The sequence below is a fragment of the Cyanistes caeruleus genome, chromosome 1, assembly GCF_971803275.1.
Source record: "Cyanistes caeruleus chromosome 1, bCyaCae1.hap1.1, whole genome shotgun sequence".
Lineage (NCBI taxonomy): Eukaryota > Metazoa > Chordata > Aves > Passeriformes > Paridae > Cyanistes > Cyanistes caeruleus.
This window is the reverse complement of record NC_141701.1, coordinates 54,873,893-54,889,509: the sequence shown is the minus strand read 5'-3', so window position 1 is coordinate 54,889,509 and position 15,617 is coordinate 54,873,893. Positions and strand designations below refer to the sequence as shown.

Here is a 15,617-nt window from a genome sequence, read left to right as displayed (position 1 = left end):
GAATATCAATACCAAGCAGCTACTAAAGTGTGTAACTATTCATGAAAATGTATGTTTATAAACTGTTTTTACAAAACCAGAGAAAACAAAATCAGATAATTATGAAACTGATCATTAGATAACCTCTTTTATTGTTCAACAAGCTAAAAAAAAGATTTTCAGACATGAATCCAGGCAAAGCGTGGTAAATCATAGAGCATGCAATGTTTCCTCAACACAAAACCTGTAGTTCATAACTAGCAATGACCTTATTCTGCAGAGCTTGAAGGTTGAGCTTGTTTTCTTGAAAAAGGTGGTCCCAGGATGTAGTCCATTTATTAGACATTTATAAAATCTCTGACTGACTGAGCATTCTGAAGTCAGGCACTAAGTCATTGGTAATGGAAATCTGATAAATCTAATAAACTGATTTTCCTATTAGACATAGGCATAGTAGATTTTTTTTTTTTTCAGTTATTATAGAGCCATGTGAGAGATTATGCAGAAATTATTCTCTGCAGGTCAGGCCTGAAGCATACTTCTAATACAGAATTTGCAATGACACATGCCATTTGATTTTGTTTTCTGTCACATAATTTAATCTAACAAGCTGTAAATCTTGAAATTGCAGCTTTCTTCATACAGTCCCTACTGATGGTGAAAAAGACCTGAAACACTGTTTGGATTTAAGACTTTACTTCATTGGGAAACTACAATTCTATAGAGGTAGTAAAATGGAGATACCAATGACTGAAGGAAAAATTGTGAAATCCATATAATGTAGTTCAGAACTAAATAGTTATGTCTACACTCTTTATTAAATTTAGCTCTGATATTCCTTTTCGTCCCAGTTTCAGTGGTACTGAATGGTAATACTCTGACAAGTTAGCTGCCATGACTAGAGAATCCTCCAAGCATGTATTGGCCCTGCATACTGCATACACATTTAGCTTTCTAGCACATACAACACTAATCACTGAAATTAAGATGAGAGATAAAATAAAGAGCTATACTCATCACTAATCCAGTGAGTGTCATTTTATTAAAAAATCAGATAAACTTTTTGAGGTTACATACAATCACAGAAGATCAGAAGTGCAACCAAGCAGATAACCCTGCTTTTGGGTACCTTTAGTATATTGGCACCTGTGAAAGAAGCTACATATATATGCTATACCTGTATCTTAGTTTCTAGATTACTAGCTCAGTTTTCCTCTGTGACATGCATTTTTTCAGAGTTTTATGGTGCAAAATTACAGATTTCAAATCTGAATTTGCACACAGGCATGGAATTTTGTTAAGGAGAAGGGAAGATTTCACCTTTACAATTATAAAATATTCACATACCAAAAACACGATAAGAGAAAACTTTTTTCAAAATGGTTGAATTAGAGACTGGATGTGAAATACGTTACTGCTGATTTTGAAAACACTGGGAAATTTGAATTTCCACTTCAGGAAGCATGTTATCATGCTTATTATCACTGGCCAAGGTGAAAAATAAAAAGTAGATCTTAACTGTTTTGCATGAAACAACAGAATCTAAGCTCCCTGTTTCGTCCCTGCTAGATTTAGCTTCCTGATTCTCTAAACCTTCCCTAAAGAGCAGTCATCCAGTGACAACAACAATTGCTTCTCCTATCAATGTCCTTCCCTGTGTGAAACCCCACAGCCTTGCCATTGACACGGGAGGTAGGTTGGCTCCTGGAGGCAGCAACCTGACCGCTGCACAAGCTGTTCTCCATCATGCTGCGGCTGAGCTGGCCAGCACCCAAGGCAGGGCTGACCTTGCTCCTGGGCTACTCACATCTTCATCTGTCTGGGACCTTGCTGTGCTTCTCATAGGTTGCTCTCCCCTTTCTCTTGGCTGCCAGAATAACTGGTCCTCTATCTGGCTAGCGTCCAAACCAATCCAGTCACAGTTTCTCCATCTGGTTTATTCTTGGAAAGATGAACGGGATCTTTTAATTTAGAATAGTCAATCTCTTCCTACCCTCTTTCCACAGCCTACTTACTTCATCTACACACATTTAATTTTGGCCAGACTTCTGCATAACTGTGGAGAGATGTGGCTGCCCTTCTGCACCTCCTACCCCAAATATTTTTCCTGTGATTCTTTTGTGTTCTTCAGTAGCAGAAAGTTTCCTAAATTCTGTGAAATCCTAAAATCCTGTCTCTCACAAGATCACTTCAGCATCTTTACACAGCTTTCCTGCTTATTCTCTGCTGTTTTGTGAAAAAAAATCCCCCTTCCAAAAAATATAACAGCTTAAAATCTCTGTATTTGTACCGTATTTTAATTTTCCTTTTGATATGTCACTATAAACTACATATATATCCATATTTATATCTTTGGTACCAAAGAGTAAATCACATGAAGAATTAAAGCTTTTAAAAGGAAGAGGCTTTGTGAACATTTTCAGTTTACCATGAAATTTCTTATTAAACTGGCTGATTTTTCTCCTCAGATTTTGTCACACAAGGTCTTGTTTGTTGCTTGACTCTGACTCTTCGAGGTCAATGCATTTCCATGCTGTTACTCATGTAGAATTCACGTCAGGGGATCAGCTGGTCTAATTGGCAGACTGTACACAGTGGCCAATGAAGTGAGGTAGATTTGCATTTGCCTGTCATGCTCATAGATCAAATAGGAGTAGTTTTCAAACAGCAGTTACTCAGTGCTATCTTTCAGGTCTTTGATATTTAAAGATCATAGAATCATAGAAAAGAATGATTTGAGTTGGAAGGGACCTTTAAGGTCATCCAGTTCTGACTCCCTGACATGGGCAGACACCTTCCACTAAACCAGACCCCATCCAATATGGTCTTAAATATTTTCAGGGATGGGGCATACACAGCTTCTCTGGGCAACCTGTTCCGAGGTCTCAACACCTTCACAGTAAAGAATTTCATCCTGATATTTCATTTAAATACACCCTCTTTCACTTTAAAGTTTACACCTCCTTGAATCTCCTTGCTGCCCATTGTTACCCCAAGAGAAACATCATGGGATTTGCTACAGTCTGAGGTTTTCAGTGGACACTGCCCCTTTGACAGCTCAGTTTGGGTGGAGAACACACCCACCACACAGGCAGATGTTGCAGATCCAGTCACAGGTTTCTCTAATTAAAAATGAATGAAAACAAGTTAGTGTAATTGTCATTATAATCACAGTTTAGGTTAAATTGTTGTATCCAGAATGCAACTGTTAACTGCATGAGATTCTCTTCTGTTAAACATTTACCTCTGAACCTCAACATAAAAAGAAACATAACATTTTTCTCTCTGAATTAGAAAAACGGATAAAAGGAGGGTAATTCTCAGGAAAAGAAAAAAAAAACCCACAAAACACAAAACCAACAAAAGTGGGAGATGGTGTTGTTGTTGAACAAAGCAAGGTTCTTCTTTCAGTTTTGCTGGCTGAAAAGCTTTTTCTCAGGGTGTAATACAAAAGCTGAGTTTTTTCATTCTAAGAAATCAGAGAACTCAAAAAAAATTCTTTACTCCTTTCCTCTATTCCCTGAAAATCAAACATGGCAGAGATTTAGGGTGGTACATTGAGCATAGGTTGAGGGTACCTTGTGCTATGTAATTTTTTAAGCACCTCTTAACAAAAATAAAATAATATTTGGCATTCTGTTTTCCTCTTCCTCATGGCAAAAGTGATGAGAGTTGGATCCTTACCCAGCAGCTCCTCTGAAAGGATTCTAACTTTCTACAGTTGTCTTCCAAGATATCATTTAAGCTTGGTGGTGGGACATGGGATGAAGTGTTGACATTATGGAATTCTTCAGATAAGAAACATTGATTTCATTTTGTTCTATTTGATTTTTTTTTCATTTTTTGGAATTGAAATGTCATGAAGATTAATTAAAACAAAACAAAACAAACAAACTTAAACACATTGACATTTCTGAAATTGGAATATTTTATTTAATTTTCTGAACTAATCAAACATGGTTATTTTTCTGCCACTGAAATTTGTGCATAAATATCTGTTCTATAAATGTCTCAGCCTTGTAGTCCCTATTCCAGTTCTTCTACTAATTTCTACATTTATTTTCAAATTCAGACATTATAATGCAGCGGAATACTGGGCTAATCAGACACAGTTATTTTTTTTTTATAAACATGTATTTGATATTTCTAATATTTCTTTTTTCATACTTAATTTTTCTCTACATGTAAATGGGTGTGCTAAGACCTATATTGCTACTTACATAGAAGTAGAAAAGCTCTAACATTTGTAGGTGACTGATCATGTATGTGAAAAAGTGTATGAGGGTTATGTAAATAAATGGAAAAATACTTGTCTTGTTATTCTTCAACATATTTTGTTATTCACAGCTGAATTCTGACTTGCACTACATATGCTCTGTATCTCATGACAAGCACTGTCTTCTCTGCAGGAGATGGGAGAATATGAATGAGATACTTAGAGATACCAGCCCAATTCAGGCTCTTAGGATCTGATCATCAGCATGAGACCTCAGATAAAGGTAGAGATGAGATGACATCCCCTCTTTCATTCCATTTATATCTAAACACTGTTTAATAGTACAACAATAAGAAAACTCCATTCCTTCAGGGGATCATCTTGAAGATTTACCTGCTCTGAATTCATTTTTATTTGGTTCTATCTTGTGCTGGGAGTAGGAATAGAGGGGAAAAAGACAATCAGGTGTCTGCATATTATTATCCAAACACAGTGTATTTGATCATAACAGTATTTACTGAGAAAAGAAAAGGAAAGGTTAAGGAAAGTAAAAGAGAAAGGAAACATGTTTGAAAAGGTCTGATTATTGTGAGATATTCAGATTCTCCTAATGAATGGTTATGCATCATTTCCTCAGACTTTTCACACAAGCCACTAAGTACACACATAAGTAATTATATTTTGTTGCAATTCATTAAACTTTTTTCCCTCTGGAAAAAAAAGTCATTACACAGAAAGCAAAAAAATGCACAAGATTATCATTAAATAATATTAAAAATGACACAAAATGATTTTTAAACAGATTACAGATAATTCAATGAAAAAGGCTATTATTAGTATTGTAGATTAATCCATGCATTTTTGTATTTACAGTGACTCATGTGTAATGTCTCTCTTCTCTTCCAGAAGCTGTGACTTGTAAGATGTTTTAGTGGGAATGGAATTCTAGTTGCAAAATTATTATAGATAAAAGAAAGGGGAAAAAAAGATACATTAAAAAAAATTCTTTAATTCAGCATTGTATATTTATTTTGTATAGTGACAAGAGACTGCTCAGAAGTCAAAGGAAATGTTATTGCATTTCAGCCTGTGCATTTCAGCCTGTGAAGCCCTCCAGGCCTCACTTCTCTGTTCTCTCTTGGCTCCACTTGGCTCCACTTGGCTCTTCTTGAAGCTATACCTCCCTTAAGCGGTTATAAGTAAGACCAGCTTTAGGAAAAGCTGCATATCAGAATCCCCATTAGAAAATCCATCTAGAAATGGCAAAGATGCCAACAATACCAAAACAAAAGAAAACAAACTGCACAAATCCCACAAATTCAGTGTTGAGTCTCCAGAGATACAGATATTATGAATGGTTTCACTGCTATTGTGAGTAATAAAACTCCTGCTATTTTCACAGCACTTCCACTTTCCAGAAGTGCTGTGCTGGCTATATACTTATCCTGGAGTAATTCTCCTTAGCCTGATGAAAACTCTAAATGCAAATGCCAAACACAAAAGCCATGATTTGCACAGAGGTAATATGGGAGAATCATCCCTCTTGAAATCATGGATTCTATCCCTCTCCCTTCCACGCTTCCTTTTCTTCACTGAATAAACTCAAATTACTCTGATATTAAGATGCGGAGTGAACACAAGAAAATGAAATCTTATGAGATTGGTCCAATGAAGTAAATGTCAAAGAGTGTATCTCCTTGAATGAAAAATGACCCTTTTAAAAATTATTTACTGTGTTCTTTGTTTTTTTTAAAAAAACAAACAGTTCTCTTGCATTTCCATCTTTATTTTTTGTTTAATTTCTGGAAAATTGAGTATATTTTCTTTAAAAAAAATAAAAGAAAATAAAGGGAATTAACTCTATTGGATTGTTAAGACTATCTCTTCAAGTAATTTTAGCATGTAGAGATATATCTATAAAATATGATTGATCATTATACTTTAGGTTTATATTTAAAAGAAGTTAATAAATATAATGTTATACTTGGCTGATCAGTAACCACGTTTTAAATTATATAGACTTTTAAATTCCAAATTTATTATGCTCTTACATCTAAGCAAACCTTAATTTAAGCTCTAGGTTTTGGATAGATAAAATTCCTATTTTAAATTGCAGTAAAGACAGTAAAAGAATATACTTCCAACAGTTTAATTGGACTTTTTAGTCCACATTGTCTCTATAACAACTAATTTGTTTATTTAGGTAATAAAAAGTTCATTCAACTCCTCCAAACCTCCTGAAAGGTTTTGCTCAGTTGATGGGTAAAGTTATCTTACTGAACTTTCCCATATTGCTGAGGACCCTCTCTGCCAGAAATATCATGGTTTGTGAGATCAGGAAAGAACTAACAGAGTAAAAGTTTTCTTTCACAGATGGCAGTCCAAATTATTTCCTCTCTATGTTAAAATCAAAAATGTGCTGATCATTAGCAAGTGCCTACACAAAGAGAAACAGAGATGGTTTATCATATGAGAATGCTGTACTGGGAATAAGCATCTGTTTTTTTCTGAGAAATATTTTCTTATAATTGTGTGAATTATCCTTCATTCGGCTTCTTTATTTTTAAGGTGCAGTCTTTATGACTAGTTTTAATTTTTTCCTTATAGCTGCATATTATCTTCACCTTATCAAAAACTTGGCCATTGTTCTGGCCAGTTCCCTTCATCAGTTTTTCAACAAGCATTTCCAAGAAACTTCACCTTATGTGTCCATTTATGTTTGTTTAGTATGGCACATCTTGCTTACATTGCATCCTATGATGAGATCCAGCATTCTCATGTAAATAAGTAAAAAAAAAAAAATAAATCTCAAGTAAATAAGAATATCTTGTTTATCAATTGCCAGCAACAGGTTTGCCTCTTTCTTACATCTCTGTCCAGTTAATTCTGCCTTGGTGAATGAAATGTCACCTCTTCTTTGTTAGTAGAAAGTCAGTGAGAAGCATAGTTCATAAAATAGCTGTTTATTTCCAGGTGATAAGTGGTAACGTATCTCTGAATTCCAATTACACTTCTTCAGTTTCCACAGAGCTTAAGAGAGTGTCTGTCTCCTCTTCACTTTTGCTGGTTTGCTCTACCTCAATCTGTACAGAGCTGATGTCAGATCATGAATAAACAATAAGAAGTAACCATTCTCACTAAATATCAGCTCTCACTAAATATTCCTGTTTCTTAAAACAAGCAAACAAAAAAGCAAGCAGAACACGAAGCATGATAAAATATGTAGAAGATATGAAAATTTGATCTTAGTTAATTTTAATTCCCTTACTCAAACTTAACGTCAAGATTTAGACAAATCAAGCTTTGGCTAGCAAAACATGCTTGAGGTAAGAGTAGCAGAAATAAATATCTGTCAGCTTGTTTTTGGTATATAATTTCATAAATAATTAAATTATGTGTACTAAGAACACAGTATTGTCAAAGAACCTTAAACTGCATAGCATAATGATGTTTGCTTTATTTGAGAAGAAAACATTAGCTGAACTCTCCACTTCTTAAAGCTAAAACTGTATATAAGTTGATGAACTGTGTTCATTTCCAGCCTGATACAGAAATTGTGTTACTTCTACTAAAGTTGTTAGGATGAGACAATCCTGAAGTTGTCAGGAAATCATCCTCAAAAGACTCACAAGTGATTCTGAATAATCTTACAAAAAAAATCCATCTGCTCAGATAATTTACATCGTACTTTCCTATAGAGAACAAGTCTTTCTGACTCTGTCAGGATGAACATGATGGGTGGACGGTTTTTCTGTGTAACTTGTGTAATCTGTGTACCTTGAACCCCATCCAATCCAAGTTTTAAAGCCTGTGATATTGAGGGGGGTTGTGTTTATACAGTAGAAGTCAATTTGACCTTGACATCTAGATGTAAATGTAGTAAACAGGGATTCGGTGTTAGCCAAGGCACCAGACTCCACATCTGCATCCATCAGAATTTTTCCCTCTGCAGACCATGGTTTCATCATGTTGTTTTACAGCATTATCCATGTAAAGAGTCACATTTCCTCATTTGCAATCTCTCATGTTCTGCCCAGGAAATTCCTGAATATCTGACTAAGATCTTCATAACTGGCTGTCATTTATTATAAAAAAGGTACAATATATGTTATGGAAGTACATTCAAGTAGTTTTCCATTTCCACAAAGAAGCAGTTGTTAAATTTTCTGAGACTGTATGATGAAGAAGATAAAGGGAAAGAGATCTTTTCTCAGCATGGGTGGCTTGGAGCATTTTTAGTTTTATCATTAACAGGACACATTATGTCTGAAAAAATATCATTATTTTTTTTTTACATTTAGGACTTCTCAGAAATCTTCTTGGCCAGGAGCTATAACTGATGTAGCACTAGACTCTAAATTATCCCACCATAAACATGTCTTCCATAATAATTACTGAAGTGTTACTGGAACACACAGTTCTTGTTTTTTCATCAAATATCCTCTTTTATTTTTTTTTAATGGCACAATAAATATTTGAATTATTGCTCAAAATTTCCTAAATTGACTTAAGATAAAAGTTGATGTCTATAAAAAATTATAACCTGTTGTATAATTATTATACAATATTTTTAGGGGAGTTTTGTGGGAATTTTTTTGGTTTGTTTATGGGTTTTAGGGGTTTTTTTTAAATGATATTATTTTCATTATATTTTTCATTTGAATATAGAACCCCGACACTAACTAGCAAATAAAATTCAATTTTCACAGGGAATTATAAGAAAAGAAAATACATTTATTTAATATCTCTAAAAGTAGGTAAGGAGATAAACCGGTATCTTGAGCATGTGTTTTTGTTTTTCACGTGAAGATTTTATGATTCCTGAAACTAAATTATTTGGTGGAAAAAAAAATGTCCAGAGGGCAAACCCCAGACTATAAAAACTCTTTTCTTTGACTAACTTTTGAGAGTGCTCTAAATTGACCACTTTTTTCCCTGACTAATCTCTAAACAGAGGGCATATCCCTTTCACTTGCAAAATGCTCTCACACAAAATGAATTACCTTCCCACCACCCTGGTTACTTGCCAAGGAGTACTTTATTTTTCCACTAGGAAGAAGAAAATCAGCTTGTATTTTTCTTGCTAGAGCCTTCTGCATTTTAATTCTGGACTCTGAATGAACATCAGAGAGGCTTTATGATGTTTCGCACAAAAGTGCCTGTGTTCATAGTTTTACTCAAGGCACCCAAAATAGCATGCAGTAAGCAGTGTCATACTGTGAGTTTCCAAAAGTAAAAAGCAGAACTGACTTATACTGGCAGGAAGCTGTAAGTCCTAGAGCTTTCTGAGGATCTGTGGAGTAAAACAGAACTGCTTACTTCTCTGCATCCCATGTTTCATGCAACTTTTGCAATATCCATTCCTTTATGCCTAGAAGGCCCATAAGTCACCACAGGTAAGAGATCTCTGGTTTTTTCATTTTTATTATTTTTTATATTCTAAAATCAAACTTAAAACATTTATCCGAGTGCATCCAGTGCAAAAGCCACAAAAGGCAGTGACAAACCCCGAAGTCAGTTAAAACATTTAAAAAGAGAATCTGCTTTGTTGTTTAGTCAGTCAACTGTCTAACTTCTTTATCTGTGAAATTTCAAATTTCTAAATTGTATTTACCAGAGGGAATACTCACTATGCTTGTTTTGTGTTCAACTTAAACTTTAAAATCTTCATGCTGACTTTAAATCCATTTTTGCAAGACCCTCAGCTCTGTCACAATACTTGTGATTGCTTCAGCTTCACTTGTGCAAGTGATTATCATGAATATGTCCTTACAATTCTTGAGGGTGACATCAAAAGTGAAAATTTTCTTGTTTTAAAGGAACAGTAGGAAATACTCCCTGTCTTGTTACTCTTGACTGTAACAGAAATCATATCTTTTTTTATTTTCATTCACATTTCTATTCCCATTTCTCTTTATAATCCCCCAACTAGTAACTGCATGCAGAGTCTTTCAGACCACAGAAAATGTGTGCCTTTATTTTTGTCAGGTCTCAAGTGTGAAATGGCAATTTCTTAATAAATGAGTTTTCAAAGAAGAGTGAACTATATACATTGAAAAATTATTTGTATTACATGTTTCTTTTGTAACACTTCTATTAGAAGGTATAGATACAATCTATTTTTGAAGCTCAGATTTTTCAAGTAGACTGTAGCCAAAAAACATCCAGTAGAATGTAGCCCAGAGATATTTAATAGTTGTTGGTCGTTATTAAAATACTGAGCGTCTGTCAACTCACTCGTTTCTGCAAATTGTTTTGCTATGAAACTGGTGGGAATTACACAGTTTTGGATTATAACATTGTTTTTTAATAGACTGTTACTTAGAATCACTCGTGGTTGCAAAAGTACTTCAGATAAACTATTTTTATTTTACACCTGGATAAATTTGCACTAAGGTGCAAAAATTGATCCGTGCACTCATTTTTAGGAGTTATAAAGATACATTTCAATGTTCAACATTTTTCTGTTGGAAGTGTTGAACCAAGCACTTACATAAAAATGAATATAGGACTGTAAGTAGAGTTCAGACTTTCTGCATTTTTACAGAATAAAAAATGCATCAGTGAAAGAGCTGGAGAAAATCTATTCTTGGAATTATTTTTAGGTAATGAAGAGAGGATGAAAGAGGGCCTTGCTCACAAAATACTCTAAGAAAAGCAGTTTCAAATTAAAGAACAAAGTCACAAATCTACTATGGAAAGCTACACATATTTAGAAGTAAAATGTAACTACTTTTACCTAGTGTAAGGTAATTTATGAAATTATAATGCACACTACATTCAAAACTGAAACATGTATAGTCTTAAAAATGAAGTCTATATACTTCTTTCACGCTTCAGAATGTTTTACAATTACTGATATGAAGTAATTTTCAGACAATATCAGCACAATTTGATATTGAAATAAGAAAACAATGTTATATGTTATAAGGCATATTTTAATGATATCTGTGGTTTAAGCTACTTGTTGCTTTTCATCATTACTGTTTGGTTTATTTGCTTTGATACTTTATGATTCTTTTGGGTGAAATTTCTATTGTGTAGCCTTTGCATCATGTCTTCTAAAAATATACTTGGAATCTTGTTTAGTTAATCAGGAAGATTTGGGTATTTCTTAAATAAGTTTAATTTATACAGCAATTGTGCCAACAGATATAAAAACACAATAGATAATACTGAGTTAAAATATTACATCCTTTTTAGGTGAAAAACATTATTTTACTTTTACTTTTACTTTGTAAGTCGTACAAAGTTTTGGTTTCTACCACAGGCATTAGAGATAGGTTCCACCGCAGTCCCTTAACTTATTTCTATTTCAACAGTGTTCCAACCCCTTTGATGCTAAAGGGAGTGAGGTGTAACACAATGTTTTTCTTGTTATTATCCTTCCAATTTTCTTTATCCAACAACGTATTTGTTTCTGAAAATGGATAAATTAAAAGGCCAGAGTGTGTCTACGGTCATCTCGGCTATCCTGGTTTTCCTGGATCTATTGAGGACCCTGTTAAGCAGACCGTGCATGGCTCCATTACAAAGGAAGTTGATGTGGATCAAAACCACATGAGACAGACCAGGGGCCATAATTCTGCCTTGGATACACAAGTCAAGGTCTCTTCTTCACTTGTGCATTGCCCTGAGCACAAAAGAAATTGCAGTTGCTGCTGCTAACAAGATGTAGCTGTTAACAATATTTGCAAAAGAACATTTCTGCCAGGCTTTCTATTAGGGACACAAACATAGTGAAGTCCTTGCCAGTGGAAGGTGGTATTAAATTAGAATCTATCAGTCTCAGGCCACTGGCTTAACTGTTAAAGCAAAATCCTTCTGAGACAACATAATTAAGGAAAAAGGGATATTTAATTACCATAAAAATAGAAAAAAAGAGAGCAAAACCTCAGTAACAGACTTTGTATCTGCAAATACAGTACTTGAAATAAAAATATGATACCTTAAGATTGCTAAGAATATCTTGAGGGAGAACTCTTAACACATGTATTCTGTGTCACAATATTAAATTTATGCAGGGAAAACTTTTTTTTTTCATTGGCACTGTATATATATATATATATATATATATATATATATATATATATATATATTTTATAAATAGTGAATGACAGTTGTTGCAACCTCAAAATTGTTAACTAAACATTAAAGGAAGCATAAGATGTTATTTAACATTTTACTTTTTACACGTAATTTTGGCACCTTGGAAGTCAAAAGACATCCTAGTAGAGTAAATTATAAAATATAAGTAACAAAAGAATAACTGAATTGTGTGACTGAATACTATCTTTATGTATTTAATGTGATTAAAATCTAACCAAGTCTGCAAAACACACCTGCAAAATTTCTCAGCATTTTACAAATCTATTAGACAGTGTTAAATAAAACATAAAATTAAAGTTCTTAAAGTTTTATTTTGCTTAAAAAAAATCTGTTTAAGACTGGGTTTACAAGCATATTAAACAATAATAGTTATTACTATTATATTAAAAAAATATTTCAAATGCTCTGTGCTCATTGTCATGCCGCATAAAGAAGGTTTGAGGCTTTTCATTGTTAGCATTTGGATGGTGTAGTCAACATGATTAGTTTTCTTTAAGTACCAAGATTAAAAAAATTAAAAGGGTTTTAAAGAGACAATGCCTGTCAAATGGTAAAGGCACTGTGGTTACACACTCCTTTCCTTGTAGAGAACCTTTTCAGAATGGTGAATAGGATACCTAGGGTATACAGAGAATATTAAACTCCTGTGATTCATAAATTTAGGCGGGATAATGCAATCTGTCAAAACTGCTTAGGAAAAAAGAGAGGATCAAAAAGCTTTGAAAATAAAGCTATATTTATTTACCATCTCTTTAAAAATTTTAAATTGTTAAATAAGATCTATATATCCCAAGCAGAATTGATCAGGAGATGCAACAGAGATCTATAAATGATCTTGCTTTGCAAAGAGATTTTGATTCACTGGATGCAGTCACAAGTGAACAGAACTCTCTCCCTTGGAGTTGTATCTACTCCATGGGTAAGACTGAACATGGGATCCAAAACCAAAACAGATATGACTCCTTGTTAAATCATTTTTCTGTGATTTCCTGAGGATTTGAAGCACTCTGAAAATTTAAAAAAATCTGCCAACAAACTTCATAAACAAAATCATAACACACCAGCTTGAAAGAATTTATATCACCCAAAATACTCTAAATCTGAATCTTTTTTAGACATTTACAGAAAATAGCCATACAACACACATGCTGTTACACAAGCCCATGCTCTGAGTTCCATGTTGGCATCAGCTCATACATGCAAACTGGTCGAGAAGCTCCCTAGTGCCTTGATGTGTTGTCATGTATTTTTGAGGACATGGAAACAAACAAAAGTTAAGAGCAGTCCTAACTTTGCTTGACTTTTGCCCTTTTATCCATGACATTTTAAGCAATAAGAAATGAGATTTTTTTTCTTTTTTAAAAGGAGTGAATTCTTTCTCTCTTTCATACTTTGGGTGAAAAACACAAAAAGAGATCATTGTCCAAGGGTCGATGAGCCATAACAATTTGTCACACTCAAGAAGTCATTTCCAGGCACTTCAGCATCCCATGGATCCTGCAGAAAAAATCAGGAATATAAAAGAGAGGAGGGCATGTGCCAACATGACGCAAACTATAAACCTTCCATCTTTGCTAACAAATTAGAAAACAGTGCTTCTTTCACTTACTGTGAACTGTGCCCAGTTCAAACAGCTGATTTCTCACTCTCTTCATGAGATGCAGATAGTTGTTGGGGAACATTAAGGGCACTGCTGGTGCTGTTTTTATGTACCAGTGTGATATATATTGACTAAGCCAAAATTTACCCTTAACAGTAATTCCCAGTAGTAGAAGAGCTAGAATGATTTATGCTTCTTTATATCTCATGAGATACTCCTGGAAAATAAAAAGATGTTTCCAGACAAATTAAGACGACAACTAGTCTTACAGAACGAAAATGTGGTAAGTGTATTGGTTTTCCCCTAACATCAAATTTAACACATAAATTGAATTGGTTTCAAATGCCAGGTTATTAGATAGCTGACATACATGGCTATTTCCATAAAAGACTGACCCAGAAAATGTATAAATAGCATTTGGAAATGTCACAGAGAGATAAACTGTGATGATTGCTTGGCTTTTCATATGCACTCTTTCAGGGGTGTGCAAATGTTACAAAATTAGACCAATTTTCTGGTGCCTCACATGTCATTTCCTTCTACTCAATTCTTTATCTCACCTATTTTGTTAAGCGATCATATTATGGAAAAAGTTTTTTCCACTTAAACATAACAAGAAAACAGAGCCTGGACACAAAGACTGCCACAGCATAAGGCAAATTTGACAGTGTGCAGAATAAATGGGCCCAGTTACATTGAGCCTGAACATTTTAATCAGGGCTATATGAGATTTTATGTGTGACACTATGCCCCTGGCCTGCAGCCTGCAGCAGTGGCAGTGACACTGCCCTCCAGGAGGAAGTTCAGACAGGTCAAGAGAGCAATCTGCACCACATGGTGCACAACATTGGATGGGTGTCTCTGATTCCCTCTTTGAGTGCTCCCACATGTACACAAAGAGTTCTCCTCGCATACTCTGGGCTCCCTCCCCCGTGTAACTCTCTGAGCAACCCCAGCCCCAGCGACTATTGGTCCCAGCGGTGGATATCTGGCAGGGATCCCCCGCTGAAACACTCAGCACACTCCACCAGCCCATGACTGTGGCTCTAGCTGGGCTTTTTGGAGCTTTTCTCCTCTGCTGGCAGCGCCTGCACAGCTGCACCACAAACTGCTTGCAATGGGAACCCAAGACACTCTCAGGTGACAGTCCCAGACTAGACCATGAAGCATCCACTTGATAGGCAGAGCTAGTTAGTTCCACCACCACCATTTGAAGGACCCAGACTGAGTCCTTCAGATGTAACTGAGTGCTCTTAGCAACACATCACTAACAAAAAACCCAAGTTTGTATTACACCAAGTCCTTAAAGATCAAACTTAAGAATTAATTAACCTAACCCCCCCAAATAATTAAGTATTAAAAAAAGAGAAAGTATTCTCAGTAGATGATATTGCTTATTTTCCCCAAAATGAAATGATTCTATGAGAAGAGAAGAAAATTTAAAGCACGAACTTACTCCCAGATGTAGTATCTACAAGCACGGTATTGTTGCACACATGAAACATTCAAAAAAGCTCTGAAATATAAATTTATATTCACATTTGCCATCTATATTACACAAACTATAAAAGTAAATAATTCAGAGAAGTGAATAACTGTTAAGTTGTCATAAATAATGTATTTTTTTCTTTTTTCTCCATTGGGTTTTGTAGTGTAGTTTGCCTGTTTATTCCTCTTTTCTTTATTTTTTTTTTCCTGATAGATAGCCTCTTC

General features: G+C 34.6%; 1 protein-coding gene across 2 annotated transcripts in view; it reads left to right on the top strand.

Annotated features, from left to right (window-relative positions):
- CDH19 (cadherin 19) overlaps window positions 1-15,617 on the top strand; it is a 111,017-nt gene that overhangs the window by 33,979 nt on the left and 61,421 nt on the right. Inside the window, exon 3 of one of the 2 annotated variants that reach the window (XM_086893667.1) lies at window positions 4,389-4,478. The gene's annotated coding sequence lies outside the window, so the exon portion shown is untranslated. Of the gene's footprint in view, window positions 1-4,388; window positions 4,479-9,405; window positions 9,592-15,617 lie in introns of those variants that run through there. The other variant, XM_086893678.1, reaches the window with a different exon arrangement.